Source organism: Molothrus ater, chromosome 4, assembly GCF_012460135.2.
Source record: "Molothrus ater isolate BHLD 08-10-18 breed brown headed cowbird chromosome 4, BPBGC_Mater_1.1, whole genome shotgun sequence".
In the NCBI taxonomy this organism is placed as follows: domain Eukaryota; kingdom Metazoa; phylum Chordata; class Aves; order Passeriformes; family Icteridae; genus Molothrus; species Molothrus ater.
In genome coordinates, this window is record NC_050481.2 from 907,164 (window position 1) to 922,446 (window position 15,283).

Sequence of the window (15,283 nt, forward strand, 5' to 3'; positions counted from 1 at the left end):
CAATGAGAAAGTCTTTGCTTACAAGGACTCTTTCCAGAGTTCATACTAGAACAACTTGCAATTTATCTGGTAACACAAAAATATCTGCTGACTTCATTTAAATAAAAACAATCTGATGTTTCCAATTTATTAAGTTCATACCCTGGAAATTATATGTGTGTATATTTATCCAAATTCCTTACAAAAAATCAAGTTTTTGTCATTTTGAAAAATTGTATTTGATCTGAAGGCACCCTGTAGAGTCAGGGAATAGATAAATTCTCTCCATTGTGATCTCACTACTCTTCATGGGGAAGATGTTTTACTCTAAAGCATGATTTTTTTAATAGATGGTCATAAAAGATATTTTATGGAGCTATATGCAGTTTTTTGAGCTTCCCATTATCCTGAACCACCAGCACTGCAGTGCCTACCCATGGAACAGGGCTTTCTTCCTCTTTTCCTCACTGAATCCCAGAGGCTCAGGCACTGTACCACAACTGCCTTTAGGACGATTACTTGAAAAAGTGTCTGATCTTTTAGATTTCTGAGTTCCTGCTGTCCTAAACATCCTCTGGAACAAGCTCTTATGTCTGTTCAAGAAAAGATTGTCATCAGTAATAATTTTCTGAGAAGATATTCAGGGATGAGACAGAAAATGACTGAAAGAAATTGCTCTGCTTTCAACAAGGCTCAAATATTGGGCGGAAACCTCTATGAGGTCTAGCTAATTCTCATTCCTGCATTCACAGAACACTAGTCTTGAATTAAGGAATGTGAATTAGCAGTAGAACAACTCTTATACTTGGCATTTTCTTTCTATAACGTGAACTGCAACAATTTTATCCCTGAAGTGATGCTTTCGATCAATCGGTGAAGGAGAATATTTACCCCTTTGAACTGGAATATAATTCTGACAAGTTTTCTTATTATGATTTGTCATTTCCAGTGAGGCAACCTTTCTGATTATAATTAAAATCCATTGAAATTCAAAGGTACTTATGAAGGAATTGAATTTTAAATATCTGAATCCTTCAGGTACTTCATAACTTGAGTTTTCATACCATGGGAGACAACCCAGCATGTATTTATCTCATAGTTGAAATTCAATATTTTGGAAGAAAAAAAGTTATTCTGTATCCCATACCATTTTATAATATCTATTTTGTTTTGGTGAAGACTTCAGTAATTAAATTTATTTCATTCATCATCCTGTTCAGGCTGTTGACTGAAATGCTGACTTTTTGGAGCTAAAAACTCCCAGAGAGGCCAAAGACTTCAGATGAATAAGAAATATACAGACAAATTCCAAGTTGGATTGGTCTCTTCCAAGTCGCATAATGTGTTTTCTTAAATTATTCTGTTTTATCTTCATTCCTTGAAAGCTAGAGGGCAACATTGTTTCAAAAGACAAGCAAAAGCACATCACTAACTGCAAGAAGTTTTGCACTAATAAAAGTCTTTGTTCTGACATGTTCTTTAACTAAGTTGAGATACTTGCCTAAGACATCATTCTACAAGGCCTACTTAATGGGGCATTTTAAAACTTGTCTTTTCATGTGCAGCGGCTGGTATGAATTTGTGATGGTGGATTGGATAATGCATAGTAATATTCATGATGGAAGATGTGTTCTCTGTCCAGTGATAAGGAGAAAGTTAATTTAGCAGATAGTATTATTTAGGGAAAAGCTTTTTTGGTAGAGCAGGTGTAGGACAACCAACCAACCAACCCATCCAAACTCACTGGAGGCAAGGGATTAAACGTGACCTTAATTAGGTGAGAGCTGCTTTTATACAAATCATGTTCAACTGAAAATGCAGCAGCTTCAGAGTTCACTTAAGCTGGTATCATGCTGTTTACTGCCTGACTGGAATGTGTTTACTCCAGTTCTGAATCTGGTCAATGTTCTTTGGACAAAATGATCTGATAAATTAAATAATTTTCCTTTGGATGGATTAACTCTCTTCTTGTTTTACTCTAAAGCATGATTTTTTTTAATAGATGGTCATAAAAGATATTTTATGGAGGTATACAAAGTTTTTTGAGCTTCACAAACTTGGCAAAATATCCCATCTCCAAGTAACCAAGACACTCAAAAAGATGGAATAAGTAAAAACAAGTAAAAAACAATCTCAGCATCTAGCAATAAATTCTACTGTTGTGCATTTGGCATCCAGACATAGAGTAGCAGTTCAGTTAAATCACTATTCCATGGAAAGTGAGCTTATAAGCTGTATGGCTGGATCATCATGTTCCACTTGGAAAGGAAATAAACACTTAAAAAAATCAATCCTCGGTTCTAACAGGACTAAAACCTGAGGTTGCAGAAATGATCCTTATGAAAGTGCTTTTCAGGTAAAGTGTTTGGAAATATTGACCTGAGGTCGAAAAAATCTGCCTTTTTCATTTTATTTTATTTTCCTTTATTTTAGATATCTGGTTTCAAATGAAATTACTCAAATATATTAAATACTCTGGTTTCAGCATTACTCTGATTTCAATTTATTGTTATGAAATAAATTATTAGGGAAAAAATGTTATGACTGTGGTAACTTGGTTATAGTTGCTTATGGTGAATACATTTTAATTTTTGGTTAAAAATGGTTTTTGAGATGTTAGTGCAAATTGCACCTGAAATATGCCAACCTAAAAATTAGAATAATGTCTCCCTTACAGAGACAAATTAACTGAATAAATAAAAATTCAAGTTGTAATTTAATTTCAGATTGGTTTTATCTGTGTTTTTATTCTAGTTAGATATATTATTTTATACACATTTTTAGTGGATTTTGAAAGCATTAAAAGGCTTAATATATTTTATTATTTGTTAATCAAGACCTGAAAAAATATATAGTTATATTACATTATTTAATGCTTTAAATAAATATTTATATAAAAGTTGACTCATCCCATTTCTTTTATATAATCTCCCGCAGGCTTTAATTGTCCATGTCTATTTTACTCCACAGGAATCTTGCAAGCACTATTCCCTTGTGATCACACACAGTTCTATTTGTCCAACATTGAATTAAGTTTAATGAGTATAATAATTTCCCTTCATACACCTTATGCTGATAAACAGATAGGTGTTTAATATTTTTACAGGGAAGAATTATATTTTAAAATAGGAGGGAAAGAACCCCGAAAACACAATAACCATGGTACCCATTGATAACCACTCCAACAGTGGCAATGTGAGAAAAAAACAGAAATGGAATTTGGCCCATAGATTTGAATGACTTTTAGAAAAAGAGGAGGAAGGGAAGGGAAGGGAAGGGAAGGAAGGGAAGGGAAGGGAAGGGAAGGGAAGGGAAGGGAAGGGAAGGGAAGGGAAGGGAAGGAAGGGAAGGGAAGGAAGGGAAGGGAAGGGAAGGGAAGGGAAGGGAAGGGAAGGGAAGGGAAGGGAAGGGAAGGGAAGGGAAGGGAAGGGAAGGGAAGGGATGTTGTAGGACATGGTGTCATAGAAGGAGTTATGGATAACTGGAAGCTAGATTTTAAGTACAGCTGAAACTTTGTTATGATGTAAAAGTTATACCTGTTGTGACCTCAGGTAGAGTCTATCGAGCATATGCTTATTTTAGATAATCAGTTTTGCCTAAATAATTCTGGTTTTATTCATAAATTTTAAACATCCTTTGAGTCTTAATGGAAGATGAAGCCATTTAAGGTAAAAACATTTGAATCAGACGCATTTTTTCCAAAATAAATAGAGGGAAAGTGATAATCTTTGCACATTAGTACTTTTTCAAATAAGTGTGCTGATATGAGAAGATTCAGATGCTGAATATCACCTTTGATTTTATATGCCTAATTGCTGTTCATACCTACATAACATGTAAGTTTCATTTTGGTACTTTTCAACACATACTGTTTTGTTTTTTTGGGTTTTTTTGTGGGTTTTTTTGTGTGTTGTTGTTGTTGTTGTTTTGGGGCTTTTTTTAATTTCAGCGTTACATAAATGGAAGCAAACATAAACCCAGAATTCAGTGAATATCTTTTCAACTGAGAAAATGTATGCAGGTCCCACAATTTCACAAGACATAAATGTTAATCTAGTATCACTCAAGATACTAGAGTAAAGATATATATATTCATGGAATGTTTTTTCAAGAATTACAGCAGTTCTCCCAAACATGCATTGACAACAAGAAGAAGGCGTGTTTTTTTAGATCTTATGTTGCAGTCTGCACTTTGGTAAGGATTCATAAGTTAATGTGTGCTCAGTCCTCTGATTTCATCATAAAGGGGTCTAATTAAGAGCGTTTTAATTATGCAATTTCCAGTTCAATTTATGATTATGTTCAGTGGGGATGACTTCAAGGAAAATCCTTTCATAGTCTTGTTTAAGTGAAATAAAAATTTTTAAATTTTAAGAGGAGCACCACATAAAAGATTAATTCCTTGCTATCCCCAACCTTTTCCGGCTTTATAAAGGTCACTTTCTTTCCGTAACATTGTATTTCTCAATTTAAGCTCAAAAATAATACACTTTTTGATAACATAAATTAAGGTGCTCTTGTAGGTAAGAGCTAATTGCAAGCTTGCTGCACTTCATTAAGCCAGTACTCTCATACTGTCACACAATTTAGTAATGTTTTTCTATTCAGTTAGAGTATTTTCATGTCTGCTTTTCTTCCTCACTCCATTTCCAGCTTTTTCATGAGCTTTAGTATAAAGACATCATTTAACACCACACAATAATCATACAATTGAAACAATTTTAACTAGCTCTGTCACAATTTCTTAATTTTTTTTTTTTTTTTTGTAAATTAGAATGACTGTAATATGTGTAATCAAAGCACTTAATATAATCTGGTAACCTAGAAATTACTGTGTAAGAATAGCTGGAGAATTAGCTATACTCTATTCTTCTTCCAGGTCAGAAGTGTAATGATCCTACCTATTTCCTTCTTACATATAAGCATTTCAGCCTGGAAATATGCCCTTACTAAATACCAATTATGTGCTTTTTGCAGCATGGCATGCAACTAGGAAAAATATTTCCTTGTAAATGGTTCATGTGATATGTAATCAAATATCCACACAATAATTATATCGTGGCACTAAATTAATATAAGTATTAGGTATCATTGAGCTATTACTGATTTTTAGATACTTGGTACCTGAAAATCCTTCCCTTAAAGATTGACAACACATCAACACATAGTGTATTTTCTCAGTTCCTGAAACCTGGTAATTTCTTTCATTATGTGATTATTAACAACTGATGAAAGCAATCCTGGAAAACAAAAATCATACAACCAAGCAACAACCAACAAAAATCATACAACCAAGCAACAACCAACAAAACCCCAAAAAACACCAAAAAAAAAAAAAAAAGAAAGGATTCTTTTGGGGGAATATTATTTGGAATATTATTTGGAATGTTATTTATTGCACTGAATTACTGAATTACTATAGATGTGATTCCATTTCCAGATGAAAATACATGAAACCTGGAATGTTTCCCCAGAGAGGTGTGTGGCCAGACACTGTGTTAATGTAAACTGTAGCATCATTGATTCAGCAATATTCTTAGAGTGAAGCTGACAACTGATTTTTAACTATCTGTGTGTGACTTACCATAAGCAATTGGCTCATTGTGAAGAAGAGGAAAGGTAACATGGCATCTCAACTGTGCCATGAGCAGAGGAGGCAGCTTGTGCATCCCCTGAGCCAGAACTGGGGAATCCATTTGTCTAAGTACAGCTCTCAGCCCTCTTCATCTTCCCATGCCAGGAAAACCCTGGCAGCAAGAGCAACTCCTTGCTTTGTTCTCTGTGGTGTCAGTGGGGCAGCTGTGCCATGTGGCTCTCGAGATGGTGATTGCAGTCTCCATGTGGGCTCTGACTGCTGCTCTATGAAAGATTAACAGCTCCAAGATCTGTGTCTGATACATAAATTATTCACGGAGTGATGTCACATAGAGGTACGAGTAAACTCATCTTACAGTGTTGACTTCAGTTCCTTCTTCTTTTACAAGGGGACTGCTGATGGTTACACAGTGAGGAAGGGGGAAGGATTAGCACATGATCATCTTTCCTCTCCATTAAGCTGATGTGCTTTGGCTTCACTTCACAGTGCACGGCATGGTGGAACAGAGTCTCCTATGGAAACAGCACAGCCTATAGTTCTGCTATGGTTAGACACACTCACATAAATTTTTGTCATTTGCTTACTGCCTTGGAGTTTGCTAAATAGGTGTTTCAGATGCAGCAGTGATAATTAAACAAGAATTTCTGTTTAGCTCATTAAAAGACTCCAACAAAAACCTTTTAAACTGGTAAATTCAAAATTAGGCTAATATTTTATCTAGGGTGTATAATGAAATAAGAAGATGAACTGGAATGCATTAAAGACAGAAAATCAGGATCGATTTCTGTGTTTCTAATTTATTTAATTTTGTCATGAGGTAATGATTTTTACATTTCTATGTTTAATTCTTCCATTTCCACTTTAATCAAATGAACCATAGTCTATGGAAGATTATACACTTCAGCCTACATATGTCAGGACTTTAATGACTCCTCAAAGCCATTTGTGGTTTCTTATTTGTTTGTTCTATGTGGTTTTTATCTTGCCCATCTGTAACAACACTTTAAAAATATTATTCTTCCAAGAATTTATTGCTTTTAAGCATGGTTTATTCATAATCGGTGTGTGAAGTTTTTTCACAATAGAAACAAAATTGATGCATGTAGTGCAAATTCAGAATGTCTCAAAGCAAGTTTTGAAAGACAGCTCTTCAGTTGACGAGTCTCTTGAATTTTTACACACCTGTTAATAGAACTTCACAGTAGTTTTCTGCTCCTTTCTTCTCTCTTTTCCCGTTAAAAATCAATCATAGGGATTTCCATTATGAACAGAGCTCTTTCTAAGTGCTAAAGAACATACTGATAATGATTTCTCTTAAACCTACAATAAGAGAAAAAAAAAGAAAAATGTAATCTTCAGTTATGTAAGGGTAACAACTAAAGATTCCTTGCTGAATTCAGATCCACTAGATGAAAAACTATTAGCATTATTTTACTCTTAGGATACGTCACCTCAGAAAACTTAATCTTGGGGATTTAATTAAAAAACCCAAGCTAACAACTTTTGCATCATTCAATCATTTATAATCTCAACTGAAATTTAGGTATCATTACTTCAAAGCTATTTTTTGTAATAACAAACAGCTAACCAAAAAACTCACCAAAGTGGGGCTTAAATAGGACTAATGAAGGTAGGATTTTTTGCCTCTGCCTCTTGGAAAAACAATGGAAGATTTGTTTCCTCAGCTGGGGATACATAGAATGAGCTTGTCTGTTTCAAAACACAGGCTGAGCACGTGAACAGATTGTATTTGATGCCATTTTTGTGCAAAACCCCTCAATACTGGAGGTTGTACAAGTGCTTTCTAAAATACTATTCCATGCCTCAAAGCCCAGCAGATTTGTATCAATTGCTGATGCTTATAAAAAGAAACAAAACCAAAAGAACCAAAATGCCAAAGCATATGATTTTTGTGGATGTTCCCTTGCCAGGAAGCTGTTTCTGCTCTTTCATCTCCAGCACTTACAGTCATTTTGATATGGAAAAGTTAGTGCCAAATTAAGCGAGGAATTTTCAAACTACAAAATGTTTTCCTAATAAACATAAACTAGGTGAAATTCCCTGCTGTTCTGTGACACCCAGTGTGATCACCCGTAATCCCTCAGGCTCCCTCTGCTCTTCTGGTGATAAAAACCAGGAGTGATTTGGCTGCCTGCTGACTATTTTGCTGTTTTATTTGCTGATTCAAGGGGTTGTATGCTCCCTGTTTTCAAAATTAATTGTTGCATTCCATAGTTCTTGATGGGGAAAAGCCTCTCCTATGAATAGTCTCTGTAGTCCTGAAAGTTTTCAATGTTGTAAAACATTGCAAGACTTCTGTTTAATATAGGAATATTTCTGATTTTCCAAACAGGTCTCATATTTAGGAAATGCATAAATACTGCTGAAAATACATCTGCAAATGATGCCATATAAGTGATGATTGGTTTTTTTCTTGTAATTCTTTTTTATTTAGTATTAACAACTATCTAAAAAGAACAAGCAGCACATTTGTATGAATTATATTCATTATGTGACAAAAAGAAAGATTTTTTTCCTAGTTGTTACAAGGTTATATTTCTGCATAATAACAATATTATGGTGGTCTTTGTAAAGGTTGGCAGTTAAATAGTTGTTTCAAATTGAAATAAAGGTTTTACTTGGACTTGTCATGATCATTGGTCATGATCATTTTGGACTAAAAGTGGATTTTAAATGCTGATGCATTACTCCTCAATACAAGAGGTATTGTATGGCACTTTTCCATGGCTTATGAAGGTTTTTTAATTAGGTAGAGGACCTGCTCACATAACAAGCTGCAGGCAAATATTTTCTGCTAGCTTCAGCAGAAGAATTTCCATCAAGTGAGAGATCACCGAAGTGTGGCAAGAAAGGATTTGGTGAATCACTTTTTACAGAAAGGTACACATAAGTGGTCTTGAATTGTCAGGCTCATGTACAAAGGTGCCTGTTGTGTTTCCAACCCAGAGCAAATTTCATTTTCACGGAAAAGTAAATTATACTATTAACAATCTTTTTTAGGCAAATAATGCTCATGATGAATAAATGTGTTCAGAGGAAACATGTGGTAACTAGTTTTTAAATTATTAGCCTGCTTTATTAACTGGCAAAAAATGAGAAAGGAATTGTGAATGGTTTTATAATTTCTAAGTAGCAATCTGTGTTTCAATTGTTTTCTCAAGCATTTTAATTCTTTTTGGAACCTTGATCCTCATTCAGGCAATTGGAATACTTCCAGACATTGGCTGCAGGAAAATAGATACCTGAAAAGATAAAATAATCTGCAAGACAGAAAATAAAATTCAATTTTATATTTTGTTTCTTCCTCACATTCCATTTTTGTGTTGCTTAAATCATTGCTTAGCTTTCTTAACATTAGCATTAGCATTAGCAAAACTTCGTTTTGGCTAAAGAAGTAAATAAGTATTCTATCAATTTCTATTTATTTTAAACTTTGTGAGATTTTGTATTTACCCAAAAGCTTTTTTTTTAATCAACTTAGTGAAATCAAATATTAAATATAATTTATTAATATAACTTCATGCAAAACAATAGTGTTCTGAGGTGACTGTATGGTCTGGTATCCCATCATTTGGATTTTTTCTGTCCTTAAATGGGTCCCGAAGTTTAAGCCAGGCCCAGAGAGAGGGGGGAAGAGGTGGTGGAATGCTTGAGGTGTGTAATCAAAACAGAGAGATAAGATTTCAGATCTCTCCTAGCTTACAGCAGTAGCAGAGTTAGAGAGAGACAGGGAGTTTTTTTTGCTTGTTTGGTTGGTTTTTTGTTTTGTTTTTTGGGTGGGTTTTTTTTGTCTTGTGTTGTTTTTTCTCCCTGCTGGTTTTCCTTGTTAGTGACAGCAAGAAAAGCTTTCCCAGGACTGTGTTTTTTCTGGGACTGTTCAGTGCTTTTCTCCAGTCTGGATCACCAGGACAATCACCAAGAGGGCCCCCAAGCTGCTTTGGACACCGGGTCCGAGCCCCAGAGGGACTGAGAGAAACTGAGCTAGCCAAGACACACCCATGAAAGGACTCTCTGAATTTGCCTTTTCTTCAGAGAAATGAGAGGTTTCATTGTTTGTTCATTTTTTCATGTTTGTGAGTACTTTGTTTGTGAAATAAACAGTTTTTTCCCACTTTTCTCCAAGAAGATTATCTCCCGAACTGGTTGGAAAGGGGCTGCTGGAATTTTAGAGGAGACCCCTTTGGGAAGTTTTCTCACAAACCAGGACAAACAGTTAAACAAATTGGAATTTTATTTATCAATTTATCCTATATAATGAAAAAACCCAAACCAAACCATTCAACAGTCAAAATAAATATTTTCTTTTAATTGTTGTTTGCCTTTCATATTTTATTGCTGTGCTATTTCTGTGATCCTTATTCATAGATATGCTGTGTGTTGTTGGATAGGATCAGCAGTCTGCATTCTGTGATGAGAATCTTGCTGTTAGTCTTGGCAGCACTATTCTTGCCTGAGCAGACATTTAATGGAACATGGAAGAGTTTCAGGAGGATGAGCCAGGTCATCTCCACCCCAGTACCCAGCTTGTTTGTGGAAGGCAAAAGGTTTAAAATCCTCTTAGAGAAAAGAATTGAACTGTGATTTCCAAATAACTTCTAAATGCTTTGAATGTAAAAATACTTAATTAAAAAGGAAATGTTTATATGTGTAACTGACCATCTTTGGAATAAAAATCACTTGTGCCTCTGCCAGGTGCAGCAAATTCCAGCTCTGAAACACAAGTTTAAGAAGGTTTCTCTGCATAACCATGCTAAAGAGATATTCAGTTTAAACAATCTCCTATCCTGGTGCATTGGGTTCAGCAACTCTGTTCATTCTTGTTAATACTCTTTTGAGGTGACCAACTCTCCTAATAAGTAAGAAACCTAAGGCTAATTTAAGGATGTTAATATTTTACGGGGGTCAGGCTCATATAAGGGATGTTGTTTTGGTGGTTCTACTTCTTCTCTCTCTTTGATTATTAACACTACCCTAATTTTAAGAAAATGTTTCTCCAGATTCCAGTCATCTTATGTTTTCCTCTTCTTGTTTGAGGGCATAAAACTGGCCCACTAGATTATTATATGCTTCATATTTTTGTTTTCTTTCAGTGATTTAATGTGACAAGAAATATCATAATTTATCCCTGGCTATCAATAATGTTCTTTTCATGAGAAAAATATAATTTGCAGCCTGGCATTTATACTCTGTTCAGATCAATAATGAGCACAAGGAATAGAAGAGAAGGACAAACACATTGGGTTAAAAAGCCCTTTGAGGAAAAATCTAAACAGTCTTTATATGATCTCAAATTTTATATATATGTTCGAAAATACTATGTACTTACACAGTCCTAATAACAAGTAATCCTGTCAACACACCTGCAACAATTCCACAAAATAGTTCTATGTTTTTTCTATTAGATGGTCCTTTTATTTTTTGCAACAGATACCAGGTTCCATATAATTGTTGTTAATAAAAGGGGAAAGGAGAATAGGGGTATCACAGCCCATGATTGTATAATAACAATGGCCATGATTGAATTAGTCTTGGTTCAACATTTTAAAAGCCCCAAACAAGATTATATCAGAAAAAACCCCAAACAAAAGTAGATTGTTTTACCATTGTCCTGATTAGGTGATGTAGTTCTAGATATTTGAACTTTTTAATTTGGTAATGGAAAAATTCAGCAGCCTGTGGCATACATGACACCAAACTTCATGGTCTCAACGATCATCTCTGAACAGCTTGGGAACCTCCATGGATGAATAATTGTCCTGGGGTCTGATTTACTATACAATTTTTTTCTGAAAAACATTTCTTAAAACATTGAATAAAATATGAACTTGTCTGATGCCAAATTTCTTGAAACCAGTCATTAAGATTTATTATTTCCATTATGAATAATGTCCATTATAAAAGAAGAAAAACATGACTGTAAGGCAAGCATATATTTTCTGTCATAGCACAGCAGTTTGTCTTCAATGACTGATGTTGTTTGCTGTTTGGGAAAGTAATAACAGAGAAACAGCAAGTAAGAATTGTATTTTTAGCAGAAACTCATTGTTTACATTATTTTCATTCTTTGATAAAGTGACTGCTTATTATTGTCAATGGTGACAACCAAAAGCTACCTGACCTCCTCTTGTAGCTTAATAAAGCTATGAACTTTGGTGAAAAAGTCATAATGTAGAAAGCATTTACAAGAGGCCTCACCAAAATGTACACATCATGGCATATATTATGAAATTTCCTTAATAACACGTAATTGTCTCAAGTCCTGTGTGCAGTTTGGGCAGCACAACATAAAAAAGACATTAAGCTATTGAGAGTGTCCAAAAGAGGGCCATGAGGATGGTGAAGCAAGGAAGCCTTATGAGGATGTCACTTGGTTCAGCCTGGAGCAGGCTGATGAGAGACCTAAGTGAGGTCTTCAGCATCCTCACAAGGGGAAGCAGAGAAGCAGGTACAGATGTCTTCACTCTCTTGACCAGTGACAACACTCAAGGGAAATGTATAAAGCTGAATCAGGAGAGGTTTAGGTTGTATACCAGGGAAGGGTTCTTCACCAAGGGGATAGATTGGTATGGAACAGGTTCCCCAGGAAAGCTGTCACAGCACCAAGCCTGAGAAAGTTCAAGTAGTGTTTGGACATTGCTCTCAGGGACAGGGTGTGGTACAGGGTCAGGAGTTGGAATCAATGGTCCTGATGGATCCCTTCCAACTCAGCATATGCTGTGATCCCATGGTTCCTTTCTTAATGAGTGTCTTGGGAATGGCTTGTATCCCATCACCATCTTGTTTTTGTTTTGTGTCCAAAGTGCCACTGCCCCCCACTTCCAGCTCAGGAATATTGTAATGGGTGAAGGACAGCCCAGGATCCTAGGGGGGTTGGGAGCCAGGAGCTGCTTTTCCTTCTGGTGGGGAGACTGACACAGCTGCCATACAGCATGGTGGGTCTGACCTGGGGTCCTATTGCCCTGTGGTTTTTGTCCTATTTTTCCCCTCTTATTTTTTATCTCCTTTAGGAACTGTGACCAGGGCCTTGGCACAGCATGCACTGGCCCTGGGCTCCCAAATGGCAGAGGGGCAGAGAAACAAACTGGCAGGCCCTGGTCACAGTGCCTAAAGGAGATAAAAAACAAGAGGCTCCCTGCTGGGCCGTTCCCTCTGTGCGGCAGCCCGGCCTCACGACCAGCTGTGGTGCGTGAGCTGTGCAAAGGAAGGATCATCCACACAACCCCGCTCTGTTTTCTGCCACTGCTTTGGGGGTTTTGCTACACTCTAGCATCTGCCACGACCCCCGCCCCCCCCAGCTTCCACCGCTTTGGGGTTAGTGCTACACTTTGTTTGCCATCCTCGGGGGTCTGCTTGCCACTGCTGTTCCAGCCCTGCTGCTCCAACGATACTGCTACAGTCCAGCTCAGCGGAGTGGCACTGAGACCGGCTGCTCCCTGTGGCTTTGCAAAGGAAAGCCCCTTCTCTCCTCTCCCTGATGCCGCCCAAGCCGCCATGGCCGCGTGGAGAGGCGGCCGAGCTGGCGCCACAGCGCCCCCTGCAGGCACGGGGGAATCATCGCACCCTGCCCTGCCCGGCCGGGAGCCACCAGCGCCCCTGCTGGCCGTGCCCGGAACTGCACCGGAGGGGAAAGGGCCCGAGGGCCCAGAGAGGCTGCGGGGACATCTGTGCTGCTGCGCCGCTCCTGCTGCTGCTGCTGCTGCTGCTGATGGGGCTGATAGGGCTGCTTGCCTTGTTCTATCTATCTATCTATCTATCTATCTATCTATCTATCTATCTATCTATCTATCTATCTATCTATCTGTAAGGTCTCACTGTTCAATATCTAGCATTTCTTTACCTTTTTTCCATGCTGTGTGTGTTGTGGTGTTCGCAGGGGTCCCAGGATGAGGCAAGAGACGAGAATCTTGAGTCCATGTTTCAGAAGGCTTGATTTATTATTTTATGATATATATTATATTAAAAGAAAATTATATATTAAAACTATACTAAAAGAATAAAAGAAAGGATTTCATCAGAAGGCTAGCAAAGAAAGGAATGGAATGATAACAAAATCTTGTGACTGACCAGAGAATCCGAGACAGCTGGACTGTGATTGGCCATTAAATAAAAATAACCACATGAGACCAATCAAAGAAGCACCTGTTGCATTCTACGGCAGTAGATAATTATTGTTTTTCTTTTCCTCTGAGCCTTCTCAGCTTCTCAGGATCCTGGCAAAGGGATCTTTCAGAAAATATGTCCATGACACTGTGTGGGCATTCTGTCTGTCAGTAAACAGTTGGGTTTTTTCAATTTCATGCACTAGTATTCATTTACTATTGGCAGAAAGGGATTTTTAGAACCCTTTTTAGAGGAAGCACTCATTCCAGACTGTTTTCTCCCAAACTTGTCTCTAAACTGAAACAATGAGAAACAGCTGGAAGGTGACTGTCAGACTCACTATTTCACCCTTTTCTTAAAGTCTCTGAGAACACAATGCTGGTTTGACTTGGGAATTAACAACCTCATGAGCTGGCAGCAGCTCAGCAGTTCATCTCCTCTGGAGGTAGGCTTTACTTCTTGCTTCTCATCTGTTCTTGTTCTCCTCTTAAGTCTTTGTATTGACAGGAACATCTTCCATTCTCTTCTCCCTCTTCCTCTGGCTCTGTTCAGAAGTGCATCTGCAGTCAGCAACGAAATAGACATTTCCCACCTGGTATGAATTCTCAAAATCAGTAATTAAAGTCCAGCCTCATTTTCTACCCCTTACCCTTTTGTTGCTTGAGAAACTGAATTGCTAATGATTCTGGGAAACCTGAACTGCTGTTGCCTGCAGTTGGCCAATAGTGGATGATATTCTCAACCTGTTTTGTTACCTTGTAGGTTTGTAATCCTCTGTTTGAGAAGTGAGTGAAACTCAATGTTTCCCCAGCACCAAAATGTTATTATCAAATGAAGAGCAATTTTCTGTGAAAAATCCCTTTGGAGGAGTCTGGGCTGTCCTCATGTGCTTATTTGCTCAGACCTACCCAGAGAGCTGGGAACTTGCACTGTAGGTGATGTAGGAAAGTACAATGCTACAGGATGCTCTCTGAACAAGTACCATATGAGGTTTCAGAGTTCACAGTGATTTATTTGCAGTGGTCCTCTTCTCTTTGGTCTGTCTTTGTATAGCATTGCAAAGCCAGAGACTGTTGCCATCTCATCTTTTCAATTCCTTGGCATTAAGAGTGTTTGTCAGTGACCTGTACTGCTGCTGTCTGTGAGTAGTGGAAGGTAAGGAAAAAGCTGAATGAGAGCACAGACAGGTACAATTCTTTGTGCCCTCTCAGCTTTCCTGAGAGCCAAAGTGCACAGCCACAGACCATGGTCTGTGCTCCCACATGGTGCCTGTGGTGGCTATCAAAAAAGATGTAGGCAAAGCTCTTAACACAAGTATTTCCTTCACAAGTACAACTTAAAAACCAAAGTAACTGATCACAATTTGTTCTATTCAAAACATTCCGCAGCTAAGAACATCATTATAACCCCAACTCTAGAATTGAAAACACGTCTTGTTTCTACTCTTTCTAAATAATGCAATGTGCTGCTATAATATATATGTTTAAGCTGATGAAACTTAAACCTTGCTGTGAGTCTCTATTGTGGTGGAGTTTTTTTCACATGGATTCCAAATATTTATCAGTGAAAATATTTCTAAGTAAGTTT